Consider the following 23,368-nt stretch of genomic DNA (forward strand, 5'->3'; position numbering starts at 1 on the left):
GAACAAGCCCAAAAGTCACAAAGAGGAGCAAAGAACAGGAGTTTGTCCTAGGTCGCTATTACCACCACTTTATTTTTTCAGACGTTTGGTAATCTCTCTCCAAAGGTTTTAAAATGAAACTTTTGCAGCTCAGTGAAAATGTGTGGCTTGGGCTCCCCTCTCTGGGTGGGCCCCCACCTTCTGACCAGCACCAGCCGGCTGGCCCCACACTCACGTCCAGTTCCGGAGCCAAGCTAGCAGCTCTTACCCTGGGCTGAGACAGGGCACAGCTCAGTGCATCTGGAAGGACGGGCCCTGACCACCAGCAATCCTAGAGCGTTACAGAGACCAGTCCTCTGGCCTCTCCACTCAGGCTCAGCAGTTCACTGATGACAGGGTAGGAGGAAGATGTCGCCTAGGCTGAGAGACATCTGAATCTTGTCTTTCACATGCACGCCAGCAAAAGTAAGAGGAATACGTTTTTGGGTGAGCTGCGGGGTACACAGTCTGATGAGATCAGGGTTGATAGTACCAGCCTTCACACCTTACGTGGGGCGATGGCTCCATGCACGCAGACCGGGGCACAGAGAGCTAGAAGCAATGGTGTTCACGGACGGGCAGTAATGGTGGATAGAATCCCATCCCCAGGAGGTTTCTTTGACCCAGGCCACTGCAGGTGGCCTAGGAGGTGAGGAGAATACTTACCAGCTGCTGTGGGAGTGGTGGGTCCATCTCCTACACAGGTGGTCTCAGTCTGGACCATGGTGTGGGTAACATCTCCCTGTGATAAAGGTCGTGTCATTGCCCTTCCGTGCCTGCCTTTCAGGTAGAATTGTATTCTCAGACTCCGTGGCACATCAGAATCCTCCAGGGAGCTATTAAAAATCCCAATGACTAAGTAACACTCCATACTAATTAAATCAGAATGTCTGGAGTAGGACCCAGGCTTCATCCAGAGTTTGATAAAGTAGCTAGGTGACTCCAAAGTGTCACTAAGGTACTGAGGCGGGATCTTCAACTTTGAAGTATCCCTAGGCCTTCCAGATTTAGGTGCATGCTTCCTCCACTCCTTCAGCATTTCAGAGCCAGAAGGGACCCCTGAGTCTATTTGACCCTCAGTATTCATTGGATGAGTAGGAAACCTGAGGTGCAGAAGATGAAAAGTAGGTAGTTAGGTAAAGTGAGGCAGGGGTCCAGACCACTTTCTGTTCTAATGGATTTGCAAAGCCTGGCAATCCCCTCAATGGCTACTAACTCCCTCTGGGAAAAGTTACAATCAGTTTGGCTCACCTTCTGGAAAGGCAAGCTGTGGTCAACTTATGTAAGGCCTTAGGGAAGGAAATCTACGTTAAGGATTTATTAAGAGTTAAGATGGTAGGTAACGAGGAGCCACAGAAGAGTTTAGAGCAGCAGAATGCCATGCTTGGAGCTGAACTTGAGTCTGATAACTCTGAAAGTGGTGGTGAAGAGTGGGGAAAGAGAGACTGTTGCAGTAAAACAATGCAGAAAGCCAAGGAAAAGTGGAGGCAGACAATTCTGAAGGGGGTGAGAAGCATAGGGGAGGACAGATGTGAATACTGGAGACATACTCGATATGTGTGCCTTTGACTTCTTCTTCTCCATAATGCAAACTGACTCAGGACCAAGAGTTGAGTTTTCACAGCTAGGAATCTGAAAGGCCAGTGTTGGCCCAAATGCCATTGGTCTCCACACAAGTCTGGAGCACAGGATGAAGCCCCAGTGAAGAGAAAGAGGATGAGCTTGTGGCCACAAACATGTGGGTCTTAGACTCTTGCCCTGATGTCTCATCGAGGGCAGGATCTAGCTTTTCACTCTGGAGGAGGTTGGCGTGTAGGGAAGCTGGTAGGCGTTGGCCTACAGAATGACAGATTGGAGCAGGAACCACTGAGCCACCTGATCTCCGGACTTTTTCATGGACACCCAGCTTAATACTGGAACCCTGCATGTGGATCTGGATGAATCTAGAGGGCATTGGGAAGAAAAGGCCAAGCCATTCACACTGCTCCCTGGGTTGTTCCTCACTCAGCTTGACTTGAAAGTCTGGCTTCTTGCACTCTGGTGGGAAAGGGAGGGGAAAAAAAGAAGGGAAAGAAAGGAGAGGGAAAAAAAATTAACCTTTCAAGTTCATGATTTTCAGCTATAGATGCAGTTGAGACCCAAGTGGCTTCTAAACTGGTGCATCACCAGTTTTAGTAATATAAACCATTTTATCAGGAGATAAAAACCAGGGCGCATTGTTAGAAGTGATCTCATGGGCCAAAATCTGGCCTTAGTGTGAGATTTTTTAGGACTCTGTCCTTGAAGCCCCAGGCTGCTGGTTTGCAGGTACCCACAGAGAGGCAGAACACTGTAGTTCAGACTGCCTGGGTTTGAATTCTAACTTGATATCTTTATACTTATAGATCTTTGGACAGATTACATAACATCTCTGTGCCAAAGTTTCCTCACCTGCGAAATGGATAAAGCATTCAGAAGCACACGTGGCCCATAATAAGTACTCAAACAGTATTGGCTATTACTATTATCTCGCAGTTTAAGGGTTCCCCCTGGTAGTAGGTCATAGTGAAACATCACTGGACTAGGAGTCTGGATGCCTTGGTTCTAGTCTGTTCTGCCAATGACTAGTTCTCTGAATTTGGTCAAGTGACATTTAGTGCCATTAAGCCTCAGTTTCTTTATACCATGAGGATGATTATAGTCTACATTGCCTTGTAATTGTGAAGACCAAATATGAAAATGGATGGGGAAGCATCTTCTAAACTAGAGAACCTGACACAGCTCGAGGGACACCATGCCTTTTGAGTTGCCCCCTGGACCTTGACTGCACTCTCTTGTTTCCCATTTCCACCACCTTGCTCCCAACTGTATCCAGAGTTGGAGGACCAGAGGAGGACTGCTGGGCACTGTTCTCCCCCAGTGGGACCCTGGACAGGAGGACACTGAGGTTTATCCTTCAAATATTCTCTCTCTTCTTTATCCATTCCACCTCCTGGTGCCCATCTTGGGTCTTCTACTGAAGCTTTTTTGCTCTGTTTGGAAAATACCTGACATTTAACGAGAATAATAGTTAGGAACCAACCTGAAGTCATATATTCCGCACAAAGAAACTTGAAGTCCCAAAGGGCTATAACCTTTATTGTGGAATTTGATCCCAGAAGTAAAGAGGGACGGCTGGTGTGGTGATCTGCTCACCTGGACTGGGTCAGAAAGCTTGGGCTTGAGTCTGTCCATATCACTGACTTTTCCTGTGAGGTCACTCATGAACTCCTTGCATTGAAAGGACTCCTTGGAAGGCGAAGGAGCTAAATTAGATTCCTTCAAACTTTCATTATAGGTTTTCTACGTATCCATGATTCTAAAATTCCAACAGGATCACTTACTATGAAGCATAGGCATTTTGTCACAATTCAAATAAAGAACATTCTAACAGACCTGACTAAAGATGGAATGAGAAACTGAGTTCCCCGTGTCTAGATGTTTTTAGGCAGAAGTTGAATGACTTTCTGCAGGTGGAATCCTGCAGGAAGAATTGAGTGGCTGAGTATTAAGGTTCCTGACAACTTGGAGATCAAGGGATTCTGTGAATTTTAGGAGATAGGAGGGACCACGAAAAAACATAATGACAAATCTCAAGGAATGGAGTATCCTGACCCTTCTCAGATCTTGCCCTGTAGGGGTCTGGCCTTTGAAAGGCCAGCCTTCGTGAGAAGATCCCCTATGCACATGGAGCACTTGGCTTTGAATGAACCTTCCTAAGGGGAAGGGGTGGAGCCTGGGCTGGCCAGGCAGGCAGGGCTTGTGTCAGAGCAGAGGCCCTAGGGTCAACAGGAGGCACCCTTTGCCACTTAAGCTGGTGTGAGGATCTCAGGGTCGGTGGTGTGGACAGATCAGGGGGAAAAAAAGAATCAGCCCGTGAAGTTATTTTCCTGGTTCATGGGCCTCCAAGAGGAACACTTTTTACTCATCAGCCTGTCTAGACATAGGAACTCACCAACTGGGCTGGCCTCTTCCTCTTTTAATTTTCCTTGCTCTGTCACTCTTGCCGAGGACGGGAAACAGGGTTGAAAGCTGACACCAGCAATCGTACCAGGACAACATCGGGGCTGTTCTGTGGGTCCCTGCTTTGAGACTGAGATGGGTCCAGCACCAAATTTTTCAAGATTTCTGACTCTGTGCGGAGGGAGCAGTCAACGTGAATGAAAGTGGGGAGTTTAGGAAGATGTATGGCTCTACTTGGAGGAATCTCTGGTGCATGCTCCATTTCACCACTAACATGAGCTCCCTGCATGTGCCATAGTTAGGGTCGTTTGATGAGTGGTGGTCTAGAATGGTGGGTGGCCCAGAGTGAGTATCACCTGCGAAGGGAATTGACTGGTAGAAGGGCTGTCTTAGTTTGGACTGCTGGAGGGGCTTACACAACAGCATTTCTTTCTCAGTTCAGAGGCTTGTAAGTCTGAGTTCAAGGCACTGATTTGGAGTCTGGTGAGAGCCTGCTTTCTGTCTTACAGATGGCACCACCTTTTAGCTGTGTCCTCATATGGCCTTCTCCTGGAGCGTGGGCCTGGAGAGAGCCAAATCTTCCTTCCTCTCTCTATAAGGGTGTTATTTCCATCATGAGGGTCCTTTCTTCATGACCTAATCTGAACCCAAGCACCTCCCCAAGGCCACACCTCTAAATACCATCACATTGGGAGTTAGGGCTTCAACATATAAATTTGGGGGGGGGGCATAAACATTCAGTTCATAACAGTGGGCATGGCCATGATATTCCCAGAGTCCTTCTAACCAGTGGATACCCCATTACATGAACTCACGCAGTGCTGTGCAGTGACTAATCCCCTCCTTACCTACTTGTCCCCAGGGTCCCATGCAGCCGAGAGCCAACATGTTCTAGAGAACAAGCCTAAAAGCAGGAATCAGGAGGAAGGAGCTCTGGCCGCTTTGTGGCTATACAGAGTCATCATCTTGGAGAGAGAACAGTGGAACGTATAACAAGACACATGACTTCTTTATCTAATAGGGGTTTATGATTTGGAGGGGAAGAATATTTGACCTCTTTGGCAGAGTTATGTTATACATAAATGGTTACTGACCCATTCTTTTTCCCACTGACTTGGATCAGGAAACTGAATGCAATTGCCAAGCAGCAGCAGTGAAGATGTAGTCTGGACTTTCTGGACTGACCAGCTGCCAAGAGCCAAGCTGGTAAAGGAGTAGTAAGTACTCGTTAAATACCCACTTATGTGATAGGCACATTGGGGCTTAAAGCCACTCAATCTAGCATTAACCCAATTTAGGTATTGAAGAAAAGATTGTCTCGCCTTGTCCATCGTAGGAATCCAGCAAATGTTGACATGAAGAATGTGATCCAGTGTAATCACTATTCAGCCGAGGGACAGTCTAAATAGAGGTAGGGAGACCCTCAATCTCTTCCAATCCTGGAATCGAGTGCCAAGTCAGGATGTGATATGCAAGTCTGGAGCCACAGCTTTCAAAAACAATTCAAATGTTACACAGGCGAGGCACAAGGGGGAAAACAGCCTTTTGAATCCCCAGTTGTTTGCTCCCTTAAGAGAATAAGTTTGGAGCTTTGGACGGGGAGTTAGAACTGTGTATGTACATATGTATTACGTATTTATCCACTTGTTCCTCACATAATTATGAAACAAATACCATATTCTGGGTGTTGGGCTTGGCACTGAGGATAGAGCAAATAAGATAAACACAGTTTCTTGTGCTCAAGAAGCCTCTAGGCCAAGGAGAAAGTCAGACATTGAAAATGGGTGTTTTACATGTGATCATGTGATGTTAGGGGACAATGCAAGGTGCTATGGATTAAATCAATTTTTTACGTAATGCAATTTTTATTACTTAGAAATAGAATTCAAACAAAGATTAAATATTGTCCCATACACATTGTGACCATGGCTTTGCAAATGAACTTTGAATGAACATATCAAGACATATGCGTATAAATGAGTGTTTCTCCAGCAAAGATTCACTCTGGAAGCCCATGTTCACATTCCAGTGATACTTTCCTGGTTACTAGTATGTATATATTATTTCTCATACGTGTTAGAGGCTGAATATGTTCTTCTGACTATTTTTGTTACCTTTTATCCTTTGATTTTAATTCTGGCTTCTTGAGTTGTTATGAGTTGACCATGACTTTTTCTCTACCTCGCTGTGTGGGCTTGGCAAATTATGTGACCTTAGTTGCCTGACGACAGAATGTTCTCTATGATTCTGTCCTGCTCAGACTTTCATCAGCCTGGTACATTATCTCAGGACCTCCAGCATCTGAACCCATAGGTTGTCATCTGGAAGGGGATGTCAATGGGCAGTAGGTGCCTTCAACCTCTCTGGGTTGAGAGGTTATGCCTGACTGCTGGGCATCTGTACTGTACTCATTAATAGAGAAGGTGGCTCTTTTCCACCATTGGTTTTTGTTGTTAATTACAGGTACAGATTTTATCATGTTTTGGGTTTGGTCAGTCCTCTGTGAGACATACTCTGGGTGATTGCTGCCTATCAGGGCTGGGGTCCTCCCTCCATACACAAAACAAGTGAGACAGCTGCTGTTTTGTCATGACCTTGGCCCCAAAGCCATGCCATTCCTCCCCAGGCCCCTTGAGAGAATGCAGACCAAAATTCAGTTTGCTGAGGTGCCAAGCATCTCTGGACCAGAACAGGAAATGAGGTATGAGAACCTCAAGGACCAGGCAGCTATGTTTTCTCAATGGTCAGACAATACCTGTGTATATTCCACCGATCAGGTCAGCCGCAGAGGACCTCAGAATGTCCAAGCTGGTGGAAGGAGGAGCCTGGGAGCTTATCTGCTTCTGTATCTAGTGTGCAGATGAGGAAACGGATACCAAGAGACATTTCTGAGATCAGAAAGCTCAGCAGCAGCTGGCTGTGGAGGACTCAAGTTCTCCTGAACCTGTGCTCTGGGTGATTTCCTCTCCATCCCTGTTCCTTAAGGTCAGATGTCTGAAATCATTCCCAGTGCTGCACACACACAATGCAGACATTTCAGAATGGAGGCCTATGGGTGGACCCAACATGCATAGCTGAATTTGTTTTTATTTTTATTTTTTCTTGCGATGAGAACTTTCAGATTTGCTCTCTTCACAATTTCCCTCCGCATCATACAACAGTGTTAGCTGTAGTCATGTTGGACGTGACACCCAAGTACTTATTTATCTTCTAACTGAAAGTTTGTATCTTACAATCATTCTCCAATTCTTCCTCCCCCAACTCTGATAACCACAAATCTAATCTCTTTATGAATTTTTTTTTTTAGATTCCACATATAAGTGAGATCTTACAGTATTTGCCTTTCTCTGACTGACTTATTTCACTGTTGTCACACATGGCAGGATTTCCTCATTTTTATGGCTGAAAAATATTCCAGGGTGTGAATGTGTATGTGTGTGTGTGTGGGGGGGGGGTGTACTGTTTCCATGGCTTGGCTATTGTAAATAATGCTGATGTAGCTGATTTTAGTTGCTTTCAGAATATACAAATTGAGATGATATTAAAAAAATTGGGAGACATTTACATAAAAGCCCAGAATCTTGGCTTCTTTTGAAGATATAGAAAATTCTGGAAAACCAAGGCAATCATCGTCCAGAGCCAGGTTTCATGCTCTCCTCAAATTGTCCATGTCTCCACAGTCCCATGATTGTGCACACTCACTCATAGAGTTGCACTAATAAGAGTTATCTGATGGCCCCATGAGACTTGCTTGTTATTTCTTATATGCTTTAGGACTCCAAGCAAGGTTTTCCCACATCCCAAACTCCCCTTTCTTCACTCCAAATGATGCCAGTGCCCCACCGCCTTAACCTAGCCAAGCCCATTCACTATCACCCCCGCTGCCATCTTACTAGGCCTCTCTTGTCTTTTTTTTTATTTAACTTTTTACTTTGTAAAATTTACATCCAAATTAGTTAGCATATAGTGCAACAATGATTTCAGGAGTATATTCCTTAATGCCCCTTACCCATTTAGCCCATGCCTCCTCCCACACCCCCTCCAGCAACCCCTCAGTTTGTTCTCCATGTTTATGAGTCTCCTCTGTTTTGTCTCCCTCCCTATTTTTATATTATTTTTGTTTCCCTTCCCTTATGTTCATCTGTTTTGTCTCTTAAGGTCCACATGAGTGAAGTCATATGATTTTCGTCTTTCTCTGCTTGACTAATTTCACTTAGCATAATACCCTCCAGTTCCATCCACGTAATTGCAAAATGACAAGATTTTATTCTTTTTGATTGCTGAGTAATACTCCATTGTGTGTATGTACTATATACATACTATGTGTGTATATACTATATATATACTACATTTTCTTTATCCATTCATCCATCGATGGCCATTTGGTCTCTTTCCATACTTTGGCTATTGTTAATAGTGCTGCTGTAAACATGGGGGTGCATGTGTCCCTTCGAAACAGCACACCTGTATCCCGTGGATAAATTAGGCCTCTCTTGTCTTATGTACAGACTCACCTTCCCATTTACATAAGATGATCCCCCCCCCATTTAATACCTTGGTTTCTACCAAACCGCTTTTCTCTTCACAGTACCCAGTAAGACTTTGGTAGAAGATATTAAACCGGGATTCATGGAAAGTCTTCAGGGAGACAGAAATTTTTCAGGTGTTGTATGTAAAATGTTGGCTTCATTTGTAAAGGAAACAGCTTTTTACAGGGCCCTGAAAAATGCTTGCTTTCTACTCTCTCCCTGCCCATCTTCCCCCCGAGGTTCCCTCCCCAGCACCCTAGATAGTCTCATGAACCCAAGGACAGCATTGCCAACTGTTTGCAACACATGGAGGAACATGGTTCTTGCTATATATACTCAGAAGGTTGTTACATTTGCCTAAAATCTGGAAGATAGACACTCCCCGCCCCCCCCCCCGGCCAAATATTTTTTATTTTAATTATATAAAAACACTTTACTCTTTGGTCAAGGGCACATTATTTCAACCGGATTATTAGTACTTCACACCCAGTCTATATCCCAGGCTTGGTAAGCCTTCTAAATCCTCTATTACAAACCCAAGAAATAAGACAGCAAGAAGAAGAAAGACTTGATGAGTTGCAGAAAACAAAAGTCCAGGAAATAAATATTTGTTCTGATAGACTATTGACCACTAATTAAGAAATAGTAAGCTAAAAACAACCATACTATCTCCCCTAGTTCTAAAAGTCTGTATCTTTTTATGAGAAATATTCAGCTGAGAGTTACGACAATGATAAAAATACCAACAATAGCCTGAAGGGTGGGCATTTATTGTTTACTTCTAAGATAGATGGTCTCCTGGTTAATTTGGTGGCTTGACTATGCCACCAAGGACCAGAACTCATTTCATTTAAGTCCTCCAACTTGCCTTATGGTTGTAAGATAGATGTGGCATAATTGAACATCATGTTCAAAGATAAGAAACAAACAAAAGGGGTACAGAGCAAGGATTTTTCCTTTTTTTTGTATTTAATTGAACACTTAACATGAAATTTATCTTCACAACCAAATCTTCAAGGTACAACACAGTATTGTTAACTGTAGGAATTATGTTGTATAGCGGATGTCTAGGACTTACTCACCTAGCAAAACTGAAACTTTATACTCTTTGAACAACATCTCCCCAGTCCCGAGTCCCCAGTCTCCAGTCCCCAGTCCCTGGTAACCACCATTCTACTTCCTGCTTTTGTGAGTTTGACTCATATTCTTCATATAAGTGGGATCATGCAGTATTTGTCCCTTTGTTACCGGCTCATTTCACTCTGCATATGTCTTTCAGGTTCATCTATGTTGGCATATACGGCAGGACCTCATTCTTTTTTTAAAGTTGAATAATAATTTGTCATCTGCGCACGATGCAATTTCTTTATCCATTCCTCCATTGACAGACATTTAGGTTGTTCCCATATCTTGGCTATTGTGAATAAAGCTTTGCAATCTTGACTTTGGTTTTTTTGGATATATACCCAGAAGTGAGACTGCTGGGTTATAGGGTGCTTCTATTTTTGTGTTTTGTTTTTTTTTTGGAAGCACCTCCATACTGCTTCCCATAGTGCCTGCACCACTGCATTCCCACCAACAGTATACAAGGATTCCAACTTCTCCAGCATTCTTGCCAAAACTTGTTACCTGTGTGTGTGTGTGTGTGTGTGTGTGTGTGCGTGGGTATATGTGTGTGTTTTCATAAGAGTCATCCTAATAAGTATGAGGTGGTATCTCATCGTGGCTTTCATTTGCATATCCCTGATGATGAATGACATGGATCAACTTTTCACATACTTGTTGACCATGTGTATGTCTTCTTTGGGAGAAATGTCTATTCAACTCCTTTGCCGCTTTTTATTTGGGCTATACATGATTGTTTTGCTCTTGAGTAAGAGTTCCTTATATACTGTTTGGTTATTGAGTAAAAGTTGCTTATATATTTTTGACAATTAACCCCGGAGCCAATATAGGGTTTCCAAATATTTTCCTCCATCCCATAGGTGGCCTTTTCATTTTGCCGATTGTGTCCTTTGCTGTGTAGAAGCTTTGTAGTCCTCCCCCTGCTGCTTATTCTGCTTCTCTTTCTTATTTTCATGGAAGAATAATTTTCCACAAGCTCCTCAGAAGACTTCCCCACATGCTAGCACTGGGTTCCATGGACACCGCTAACTGCAAGGGAAGCTGAGAGCTGCGGGATGTGGGAAAGGGAAGAGGGCTTGTGTATAGCCAAAGCACAGCCAGAGGACCTCGTATACCACTGTGGCTGGGCTCTCTCCGGGTTAGTCCACAGGAGAACTAGGAGCCAGGTTAGGGATCAGGCATCCTTTGCCTCAACGGCCTCATCAGTAGTATGGGCTCTCAGTCCTCATCCCTTTCCTTCCTTTTATTCCATCAGGAATCAATGACTTAAAATATCTGCTCACATTCTCACCTCACCCACTAGAGCGTGAGCTGTTTGAGGGAAAGGGCTATGATTTATTTAGCAGCCAGAACCTGATTCATGGGAGGATTTTTTAAAGGGAGGAAATCATTAATTCATTAATAAATATTTTTAGTTGAATGAATTTGTTAGTCAATAAATGGAGGACCCCTTTGGCAGAGAAACAATATTACAAAAACAAAATGCATTCCTTAGGAATACTCAACTGGACAACTAAAAAAAGGCACATTTCACAACAGAGAGATACGCTCAACAGTCTCAGAGGTGTGATCATTTACATGGGTTATTCTAAGAAGAGACTCTTCCTTTCCTCTTCCTGTACTGTTCCCTGGACACTCAAGAAAAGGAAATTGCACCAAAGCTTTTACCATGGGTTGACATAAAAATACTGTATATGATGATGATGATTTATGGTTTTCCAAAGGAATATACAGTATCTTATTTGATCTACACAACAAATGTGTGAGGTAAGCAAGGAGAGAGCAGAATTCTCATATTTATAGTTATGGGACAAACATTAATAATACAAGAACAAAATCAATAATGTAGGATTTTTTACAGACCTATTCCTTCCCCAACCTCACCAAAAATAATCCTATAAATGCTGAATGCTGGTCTGATTTCCACCTCTTATGCTCTAACAAGAGAACTTTTTTTTTTTTTTTTCTGGAAGGAGAGAGAAGTTGATGTACTTATAGGATAGGAAGGGAGGATGAAAATGACATAAAGTTGTGTGAGTAGGGAGTGATAGGGAAAAAACCTCTACTTTCCCAGAGACCAGAGCCAGAGAAGCCATGACGGGAAAGTTTTGGAGAGGAAAGAAAATTTGAATAATTGTTTCTGCAAACCATGAGTTTTCACCCCCTTTAATATCTTCAGGATGCCATGAATAGTAAATGGAATTCCATTTTTATTACTTTTTAAATTACTGCCGAGAGAGAGAGAGAGAGAGAGAGAATGCACAAATGGGGGAGAGGGGCAGAGGGAGAGAGACAGAATCCCATGCAGGTTTCACACTCAGCACTAAGCCTGATATAGGGATCGATCTCATGACCCTAGGATCATGACCTGAGCTGCAATCAAGAGTCAGACACTCAACTGACTGAGCCACCCAGGTGCCTCCCATCTTTATTACTTTTAATGTGGGGATGTTGCTTCTTAAATCTGACACTTCTCAGACTGAATGACATGGGCCTCTTGAGTATATATGAGGGTTACATATAAGGATGAAACAAAGGCTCAGAGAGGTTAAAAAACTCACCTCAAATCAATTATGTAGTTGATAGGAACTAACGAATGCCTAAATCTCTACTCCATGCTTTACTTTTCCACTTTATTCTACAAAATATATACATTTGGATTTGGCTGGGTGGAGGGGTGGGGGGGGGGAGGCGTGTGGAGAGGGAAAACTTTTCTGTCCTGCCCAATTCATGGAGATTTCTCATTTTCAGTTTGCTCTATCAAACAAATTCTCTGCAGGGTCAGGAGTTTTTTATTTCTTTATTTCCTTTATCTCTTCCTTATTGTTGGCACCTTATGCGAGACCTGTGAGCGTCTCTGGGCTGTGTGTCTGAGAGTGATAATTGAATTTCTCAGGGTGCAAGCTATTGAGAAGACAGATTTGTGCTACTTTGTGGCACCCCTTTTGTGGCAGATTTGCTTTGTGTCTTTCTCCCTGTGCACCCCCACCCTCTCTCAGGTTGAGTCACAGCTGAAAACTTCACATCAAAGTACAAGAGAATGAGGAGCCACAGAGCAATCCACTAATCAAAGGTTTAGGATTAAGACACCCTAGTTATCTCTTGCCTGTTCTACCCTGAGGTTCTGGGTGAGGTTAGCCTGCTTGTTCATACGTTGTTAACTCATATTGATCTAAAGGAGAGATGTAGAAATGTCTCCAGTGTGTGTTTGTGCTTTAGGTAGATCAAAGCTATGTGTTCCCACCTGTTTAGTAGAGTACACAACTGGGTTGGGGTATAGCCAAGTATGGATTGTGGTAGAAAGATTTGGATGCTTGGGGTTTTATTTGAGAGAAGTCAAAAGCCAAACAAGTAATTCCTTTTGGGGAGATGGGGAGACAGAGCATTACAGTAGCTACTTGAGATCTTAAGGGTATGGGTAAGGGTATGGGAGGGGTAGACAGATTGCCTGTTTGCCCCTCCTAACAGTGCTTTCTAATTTTGTTCGTTTGTTACTCTAATTGGGATGTGGTGGTGTTTATGGGAAAGTTGTAAAAGAAACAAGCATTTCCAAAGAACCCTAGGGCTCGAGAGGTTGCGAAAAAGAGAAAGGAGAAAATACTGCCCTAAGAACAGAGGTCATTTCAGAGTATCCTGGGAAGATGGGGAGGAGACCCTTCCCGTGGTCCAGCTGTGATGTGGTGAGGGCTGAAGAAGGAGGGTGAGATGCAACGATAGAGGGAGGAAAGGAGGAAAGGAGGAAGGGAGGGACTGTGAAAACTGGAGCCCTGTCCACAGGCGTGGAGAATCCAGATTGGGGTTGCTGCTGTCACTAATGATGATTTGTTGTAGTTGTGTGGGTGTTCAGACGGTGTGCACGGTGTGCAGTCTTCATTCTCTCAGTTCCACATAATCTGGACTCTGATCTGATGGATATCTTACAACAGCGACAACAGCACAGCTACAGCCACGGAAAGTAGAAGATCCTCACAGAATCTAAGATCCTCGTGTGGGGGCAGAATATGGGGAGGGGATTGAAAGTGACCAATGTTCCAAAAATTAACCTTTAAATTCACAAACTACATAGGCTGCCTGGAGCAACGGTTGATCCCTGCCGGTGAAATACCAAGCATTAATTATTATGCTTTGTTTGTGTTCTAACTGCAAGAGGAGAATATCAAATGGAACGGGGTGGGGGAGAGAACTTGGCATATTTAGAGGACTGCAAATAGATCTTCATGGATAAGCTGAAGGTCCGTGGGGAGAGATGTGGCTGGAAGGCAGACGGAGGCCAGGCTGAGGAAGGCCCACAAGTCATGACAAGGATTATGTATTTGACCCAGTAAGTCACAGAGATTCATTAATGACTTTTCAGCAAGAGTTACATAAGCAGATTTGCATTTTAGAAAAATCACTCTAGTTGCAGAGTGACAAGTCCAATGGAGGATGGCAGGTAGGGTGGAAAAGAACCATTTGTCTCTATTCCATGGTGTTGAATCTGAAATGCCCAGAGTTCCAGGGTTGGAGCTTGAAATACAACCTCATTTTGGCTTCAGTGGATCTCTCAGATATAGAACCAAAAGCACTTCTAAGTTCCACGCCCATGCATCTAAGGCATGACATGGAAATTACTGGAAATCCAACCAGTAATAATGATTAAGGAAAAGAGGGCGTTAGGAAAAGCTTGTCTGGGATTTTGTGGAAAGGCTCCGGATTCTATGAGAAACTGGAAAAGGGTGAAGGGTCACAGACACGGACTTGGCAAACCCCAAGTGGTTTGGTTCTACCTTCCTAGATATCTTAGATATCATCTCACCATAAAGGCCAAAGCAACCTAGATATGAAGATCTCTTCTCACATCTGTACAACTTTCCAGGTTTTACATTTATTTTTAGAGTGTGTTTCATTCCATTCTCACAACTTCCTTGTGAGCTTAGCTAAACTCTCAAAGCCTCAGTTTCCCTGTCCAATAGTGGGATTAACAGGTAGTTTGCTCAAGGTCACATGGCTAGTCAGCCCAGAGTCAGAAGCCACTCTCAGACCTCCTGGTCAAGCTCATCTCCTGGGCATTGCCTCTGCAGCAGGAAAGGCTTGGCTGTACATGGTTGAGTGCTCACTTAGGTGTGAATCTGCATATAGCAGAGGGGAAGCTGAGGGCCAGGTATGGGTTGCATTGTGCCCCCTCCAATGTCCTGAACTCTAAACCTATGAATGTGACACTATTTGGAAATGATGAATTTGCAGATGAAATCAAGATAAGATGAAGTCTTTGGATTGGGCCTTAATCCAATAAACTTCTGTCTTTTTAGGAGGACAGAGACATAGGGAGAAGCCACGTGGTGGCAGAGGTGAAGATGGGAGCGATACAGCTGCAAAGCAAGGATGCCAAGGACCAGCGGCCACCGTCAGAAGCTAGCAGAAGCAAGAAAGTATTCTACCCAGAGTCTCAGAGGAAGCATGGCCTTGCTGACACCTTGATTTCAAGCTTCTGGCCTCCAGAACTGTGAGAGAATAAACTTCTGCTGTCTTAAACTACCCTGTCTGTGGTACTTTACCCCAGAAGCCCTAGGAAACAAAAGCAGTGCCCTTGGTCCCAAGTACGTCACTGCTACACCCTACAACAATCAGACCATTGTGTAGGCAGGACTTATGGAGAAACTCCTCTGTCCACCGAAGAATGCAAGTAGAGGACCAGTCAATCTTGGGAGAAACGTTAGCACACCAAAACCTGCCTGCTTAGCTAGCAAAATGAGAAAAGATTATTTGATTCCTTGTAGCACTCTTTAGGCTGGATGTTGTTTTCCAACTCTGATGTGCCGAGAGGTTCTAATGAAGGGGGAGACAGTTAAATGACTGTAAACCATCAGGAATGTGCCCACAATTTTCTGGGTCCTAGGGATTGGGGGTGGGTGGGAGCATTGGGGAACACAATATAGGAAGTCCTTGACCTTCTGGACACTTCATTCTACCCTAGTCATGGAGAATACTAACTTGTTGACTGATTGAGCAATGGGTTTCTTTCTATATTCTATAAAAAGAACTTAAATTAGGGTCAAAATGGTCAGACATCAGATACTGATGGCTTACTTATGTGCTTATGGAAAAGGGTTACTTTTTGTCTAAGAGGATGTAGATGTTGTAGGCAAAGTGAAATTATATGGTCAGGCAATTGGGTGGAAATCTTGAAGCAAGGGGAATCCTGCCTTCTGATATGGAAAGACAAGGGGAGGCCTGGCTCCTCTAAAAATACCCAGTCTGGAAAGCTACAGTTTTGACTCTTGCTTTCAAGATTCTCTTGAAGCAGAGGGACTTTAAGAGGTACAACCTGGAGACCTGGAGATGATGTGGGAGGTCTTTCTGAGCACTTGTAAGAACTGATAAGGGTGTCATAAACGAAGATGGGCTCTTCTGAGATCAATGAACCTGAATCCCACACTTCAGACCATTAGGAAAAGTCTTATGCCTTCACCTGGTACTTATTTAACTTGATTATGGGGTGACTGACTTCATTTGATGGGTTTAGTGGGCAAGAGGAGAATGGAAACGTTATCTGTTCTCATTCCTCTCATGGAAGTTATGCAGTTTGTTTCTTTAGCTCACTGGGGTAGGAAGGAGAAGAGGAAGGTCAGGAAAAGGACAAGAGATGGTTGTTGAAGAAAAGACATATAGAAGAGAGAGGAAGTAAAGATAGAGCAATCACATTTAAGTTCTACTCAGAGAAAGTGTGTATATACGAACATATGTGTGAAACACACATGCACATGTTCTAAGGCAAACCTAACACGGAGAAGATTCTCATCCAGGGTTAACCTCCTAGTGCCCTGAGTTATACCAGACCTTAGGGACAAGAAGGGGGGGGGCTTACTCCCTCAGGAAATAAGCCATTATCTCATTCTGTGTCAGGACCCTGGAGGCTCCTTGACGTCAGAACTGCTTGCCCCTCCTCCCAGTGGCCTTTGGCAAATGCCGGCTCCCAGACACCCCCGGAGGTCCCATCCTTCACAGAGACGTTTTTATTGCAGTTGTCTTCCCACAACATACCCCTCTCCCAGACCGGAGGGAATCCAAATGCTGGTAATGACACGGTGCACTTGAGAAGAAATGAAGTCAGCCTGTTCCCCCAGGTGCAGGAGCCTGGGGTGGCTGAGAGAGCGTGGGTGGAAGAAAGAGGTAGGGAAGAACAGAGCCTTCAGCCAGGCTCATGGTTGACCAGAGAGAGGGTCGCTGGTGACACGTGCCGACACAGGGAGGGGCAAAAACCCTTGTCTCTGGATTCTCTTTACTGTCTGGTGTTGGGTCAGTGTTGCTGGACCCCTATTAAATCTATGCGATAGCTCAATCAGATCTGTTTCTCAAGCCATAGAAAGCCATACTGAAGGAGAGGAGATTCTTACTGAGAAAGTGTTCTGGGAGCTTAGAATATAAGTGTTTGAAAATTTGAAGAAAATTGGAGGTTTGTGGGGCAAAAAAGACTCATTGTTGCCCCCCCCCCAACAAAACCTACTCACCCTGGGAAATTTCTATTTCCTGTCACTGACACCAATAGATATCCTTTCTCCCCTATCCCAGTTTTCCAGGCTCTTCAAACATTCGATGCCTTTCCCTATCACTGCCTGCTTAGCAAATCCTATGGATTCACCTCTGAAATGCATCTCCTACTTTCCTTTTTTTTTTTTAAGTTAGCAGCTATGGACCTCAGTCTTCACGCTTGAAAATAATAATAATAATAATATTATACCTATTTCATAGGGTTGTTGTAATGATGAAATGTGGTAATATAAATAAAACTCTTAGTGCAATGGTTGGCACGTAGTATGTAGTCAGTAAATTCGAGCTATGTTATTACTTTTACTACTATTCCCATTACCAGCATCCTCTCCAACTCTCACCACCTTAGGCAAGGATTCTTACAGCATCCTTCTCCTAGAGTCTGTGCCTGCAATCTCTCTTCTCTCCTGCAAATGAAGCTTGCACACTCCTGGCACATTGATGTTCTTCAAATCTTTCCAACATTCTTTTCCATGTTACCCCTTTGCTCCAGAGCTTTCAATGATTCCAACTTACCCGCCATATTGAATCAAGATTTCTCAGACTAGTATTCCACGGTCTCCTTTTCTAATACTTTAATCCAGCAAACAACTTTGGTTTCAGCATGATTAGTGTATCTCTGTCCTCAGTTCAACCTAGACAGCCCACGTTTCCTTTCCTCTCCCTCTACTCAACCATTTGCCCTACTGAGACATACCCTCCTTCTTCCCTTTCTCCATCCAAACCCCATCTTACCAAGCCTAGCTGCAGTACCAGAATCTCAACCTTCTTTGTCTCCCAAGAATAATCAGTGGAGATATTATAGCAGAGATAGAATAGGACACTGCCCTGGTCATAGCAATGGGATTTTATCATTGAGAGTGAAAATGTGCACCCTCATACTTTATTCTTGGAGACTGGTTCATCCTGGTTCTATTTCACCTTTGCCTCTCTTCTCATATTTGCGTTACTGAAATTCTAGACCTTGAGTTTAAATCAGTTTACCAGAAGAAAAATCCACTGGGTTTTAAATGGGGTATGTGAAATGGAAATTTGTGTGTGTGTGTGTGTGTGTGTGTGTGTGTGTGTGTGTGTGTTGCTTTTTACCCCTTCTTATGAAATGTCTTGGTTTGACCAAGGAGAAAAAAGTACAGAAGAGTACTCCAAATCCATGAGAAAATTCTCCAAGTCTTAGTGAGGAAATGTCTTAGGGGGTTCTACAATTTGGGGTCAGCTATGAGGAAGGAAATTATTGAAGCAAAGGAAGAGTCATTCCATCCGTCTTTCTTTGTATCACCTTGGTCATACATTTGTAAAGAATCTGTGAATAAAGAAAGTCAGGCTTTCACTTTTTTAAAAAGAGTTTTCAAACTTTTCTAAACTTCATCATCATGACATACTTATTGTACGGCCATCTGCAGTATAATTTACACACTGATAGTTGGAATTTCTCCCTTTTCCACCTTATCTTGGTCTCTTCACCTGAAAACAAAGAAAGAAATAAACTCTAGAGGAATACCTTCATAATATATACATAAAATGAAGAGATATACAGTGTGTATCGGGAAGTGAGTGAGAATAGACTTTTATATACACAGAATTGAATGATAGATTTCTAGCAAAGCAGTAGCAAGTATCATAAACTATTACCTGGGGATATCAAAATACAAGAAACTCTTTCCTGTCTTTATCACTGTCTCAGCACGGCTGGAAACACAGAAGAGCTTTGCAACTATTTGAGATGATGAAGATTCCCGCCATAGAGACAGGGGGATGGATGTGATGACCCCTCTATGTCCCTTTCATCATCGGTATTCAAAAGACTTTATGATCCCAAAGGAAGGATCTGTCTGCAGCAGAACATATTTACAGCCTTCTTCCTCTCTCCTCCCTCTTTGTCTACCACCACCCAATTTTTATTCCTAAGGGATAGAGCCTTTGATAGAGGATAATAACCCGAGATGATGCAATGCATTTGTTTTGGCCTCAACCTAAGTCTGTGTCTGTTATTAGAGGGTGTGCTAAGTCTGTTCTTCCCATTGGCTTAGTCCCAGGTTCAAGATCCACTCCACCAGGGCCATGACTCACCTCTGAATTAAGAGATCTTCTTGAAATCATGGGCTGTAGTTGGGTACCCAGGCCCTTGGGATCCCGGTGCCTCTCCAGGGTGCCCACCCAGGGCCTGAAGAGGTGTGGGCTGTCTGTCTCCACTCTTCTTCACGGCTGTGTGTGATAGATCCAGATCCTTTGTGTCTCTCTATCTTTCTACTCCTATGCAATTTTGTGCACATTTCCTGCCATGATAAAAAATCAATTACACGAGAACGTTTCGACTAAGTACAATAAATATTTAGTTTTTGCAAACACTGTGCTTGGGAACAGTGATGGTGTACATGGGCAGATACAGAAACAATCACTTTAAAAACTATATAGCAAATTGTTTATTTTAGATAAAGTAGAAAATACAGAAAAACAAAAACAACTATAATTCTATTTCCAGAGATACGTATTACTAATATTTTGACTGTATCCTTTTTATCCATCATACACTAAAAAGCAACAGAAAATCAAATTCTTTTTCATAACCTGTTTTTTTAATATCATTTTCCTCCTTAGCAATATGGAATAAGTAAATATTATACTTCTATCATTATAGGCTTAGATACACTAGTACTTTATTCTAGAACTGCACAGTCCAACACAGTGGCCATATGTGGCTGTCTAAATATAAATTAAAAAAAACATTTTAAATTCAATTCTTTAGTCACACTAGCCACATTTCAAATGTTCAATAGACAACACGTGGCTATTGTGCAGATATAGAATATTTCCATCATCGCAGAAAGTGCTATTGGACGGTGCTGTCATAGAAAGATATATTTTCACAAGAACCATCTTGAAGACATGATCCTAAGAGCATCTGTATGCCACAATTCCACCTAATTTACAATCCCTGATGGAGAAGAAACTACCTGATCCAATTTTTAAATCAATATTTCATTATTTCTTCTTCTTTTTTTGATTACCCTTCCATTCATCCATCATTGATGATACATTGACCCACCTATCCTACATTTGAAACATGTGAAAAGGAGGTTGAAAAATCACATGAGAGATTATCGAGCCCCAGTACATAGAAAACCGTTATGGGGTCTCTGTGATTACAGAAAAGGACTTGAGCCAGAATCCTTTACTTTTTGAAAAGAGGAGGAAAATTCTCGGTGATTGATTGTGGTGGGGGTGAGGGGGGAAGAATGCAAAAACTTCCTCCTCCCTGCAATATCTTACTGTGTTGACTGCCATGACTGGGAAAGCAACTATGGTTTGTTGACCCTGGTCAAGATTAAATCTTTGCTGATATAGGTGCTATACAAGGACAAAATCTGGACTAAGAATCAGGTCACAATTTAATTTTTTTGACTCAATCTTGACCCAATCTTCCCCATCTCAGTGCCACAGGTTTTCATTCCAAAACATACAGAATCTCTATATTTATAAGTGCCCTCTCATGCCCACTCTTTTATTTGATACTGACAACAGCCCTGTTAGTTGAGCCCATTTTCTACTTCACCAAAAGCAGTTCCAAGGGCTTGGGGGTATGTCTTAAACTGCAGAGAAGCAACCATTCAGGTGGTCAACCAATTGTATAGTCTACCCGATGCCAAAATCAAAACAAAGGGTCAGGAATATTTCTCCACACCCTTTCTCATTTCTACTGAATCAACCAGTGGCTTGGTGGAATTGGCCAAACCGACTTTCCTGTCTTCAACATAGACACAACAACCACCTGAGGCCACCTATGCATAGACACATAGGGCATGATCGTGAAGCTATCCCCGGGTGGTAGAGACAGCAGTTATATATGTAGGATGAGCAACAAACTGAGAATCAGAACCAAAAAACTCTCCTTCTGTGCCCTTGGGTCATGCTCCATTCTAAGCCCTTATGCCCCTATCTGGAGAGAAAAGGGAACATCTAGACCTATTGCTTTAAAATTTTACCCTTGGATCTTCACCCAGTGGCTGCCAGAGAAGTGAAGAACTAAAGGTACAACCAAGATCAACCCTACTGCTCTGTCAGAACAGATCCATTTTTATTTGCTTGCCATTTGGGCTTCAGGAAGATTTTCATTGAACGGGAGTACTCCATCTTCAAAAAAAAAGAGTTTATTTATTACAGCATTATTTACAATAGCAAAGATATGAAGGAACCCATGGGTCCATCAACAGATGGATGGATAAAGAAAATGTGGTTAAAAATAGAAAACAGAATATTATTCAACCGTGAAAAAGGAGGGGCTCTTGCCACCTGCAACAACGTGGATGGACCCAGAGGGTATTATGCTAAGTGAACTAAATCAGACTGAGAAAGACAAATACTATATTATTTTACTTATATGTGGAGTCTCACAAAACAAAACAAATATATAAACAAATAAATAGGAGAATCAGACTTGTGAATACAGAGAGCAAACTGATGGTTGTCAGGAGAGTGGGGGAATGGGCAAAATGGGTGAAGGGGAGTGGGAGATAAAGGCTTCCAGTTACAGAAGGAACAAATCATGGGAATAAAAGGTACAGCATGGAGAATATAGTCAATGTTAGTATAATAGTGTTGTATGGTGACAGATGGTAACTACACTCGTGAGGAACATAGCATAACATATAGAGTTGTTGAATCACTATGCTGCGTTTGTGACACTAATGCAACATGATGTGTCAACTATATTAAGATAAAAAATTAAAAAAACAGGTATTTATGACTATTATTCCTTAAAAAAAAAAGAAAGAAGTAGCTTTAGTTCCAAAGAGTTAACAACTAGCCACAGAACTTCTGTTCATGTTAGGACTTCAACTGATCTACTATATACTAGGTGTTGAGATTTCTATCCTGGGGGAGCTAATGAAGATGGATAATAATTTCAGTAAAATTATATTACTTGATCACATATTTTTATGTATTATCCTCTTTATGGGTATTTTATCTTATCTATGCAATTACGGTACAAAATACCTTGAGTGCAGGGACATGATAGCTTGCTTTACCCACTTTTTTCGGCCTATCATATATTCAGCAAAGTTTTGGGCTCATTTGTTCATCTTTTAAATGGAGTTTATTTGGAGGGGGGCACCTGGGTGGCTCAGTCAGTTAAGCGTCCAACTTCAGGTCGGGTCATGATCTCACGTCTTGTGGGTTTAAGCTCCAGGTCAGGCTCTGTGTTGACAATTTGGAGCCTGGAGCCTGTTTTGATTCTCTGTCTCCCTCTCTCTCTGCCTTTCCCCAGCTCGCTCTCTCTCTCTCCTCTCTCTCTCTCTCTCTCTCTCTCTCAAAAATTAAATAAACATTAAATTCTTTTTAAAAAATTGACTTTATTATTTAGAACAGCTTTAGGCTCACAGAAATGTTGAGTGGAAAGTACACAGAGTTCCCACATACCCCAACCCACAGACATACATTCTCCCCCACCAATCAACATCTCTTACCAGAGTGGTATATTTGCTGCAATCAATGAACCCTCATTGACACATCGGTATCACTCAAAGTCCATAGTTTGCAATACCTTTGTAATGTGAACTCTTGTGTTGTCCATTCTGTACATGTGGACAAATGTAATGACATGTATCCACCATCGTAGTATCATACAAAGTAGTTTCATTACCCTAAAAATCCTATTTATCTTCTACCTGTCCATCCCTCTCTTCTCTCCTCCCCACTGGCAACCACTAATCTTTTCACTGTCTCCAAAGTTTTGCCTTTTCCAAAATGTCATATAGGTGGAATTATACAGTATGCCTTCTTTTCAGATTGACTTCTTTCACTCAGTAATATGCCTTTAAGTTCCCTTCATGTCTTTTCATGGCTTGATAGCTCATTTCTTTTTAGTCCTGAATAATATTCCAAGTCTGAATTACTACAATTCATTTATCCATTCACCTTAAAGGACATCTTGGTTGCTTCCAAGTTTGGGCAATTATGAATAAAGCTATTATGAACCTCCCTGTGAAAGTTTTTGTGTGGACATAACTTTCCAGCTCTTTTGGGTAAATCCCAAGGAGCACGATTACTGGATCTTATGATAAGAGTATGTTTAGTTTTTCAAGAAACTGCCAAATTGTTTTCCAAAGTGGCTGCACCATTTTGCATTCCTACCAGGAAGGAATGAGAGTCACTGCCGCTCTGCATCCTGACCAACATGTGGTGTTGTCGGT

The sequence above is a fragment of the Prionailurus bengalensis genome, chromosome C1, assembly GCF_016509475.1.
Source record: "Prionailurus bengalensis isolate Pbe53 chromosome C1, Fcat_Pben_1.1_paternal_pri, whole genome shotgun sequence".
NCBI lineage: Eukaryota > Metazoa > Chordata > Mammalia > Carnivora > Felidae > Prionailurus > Prionailurus bengalensis.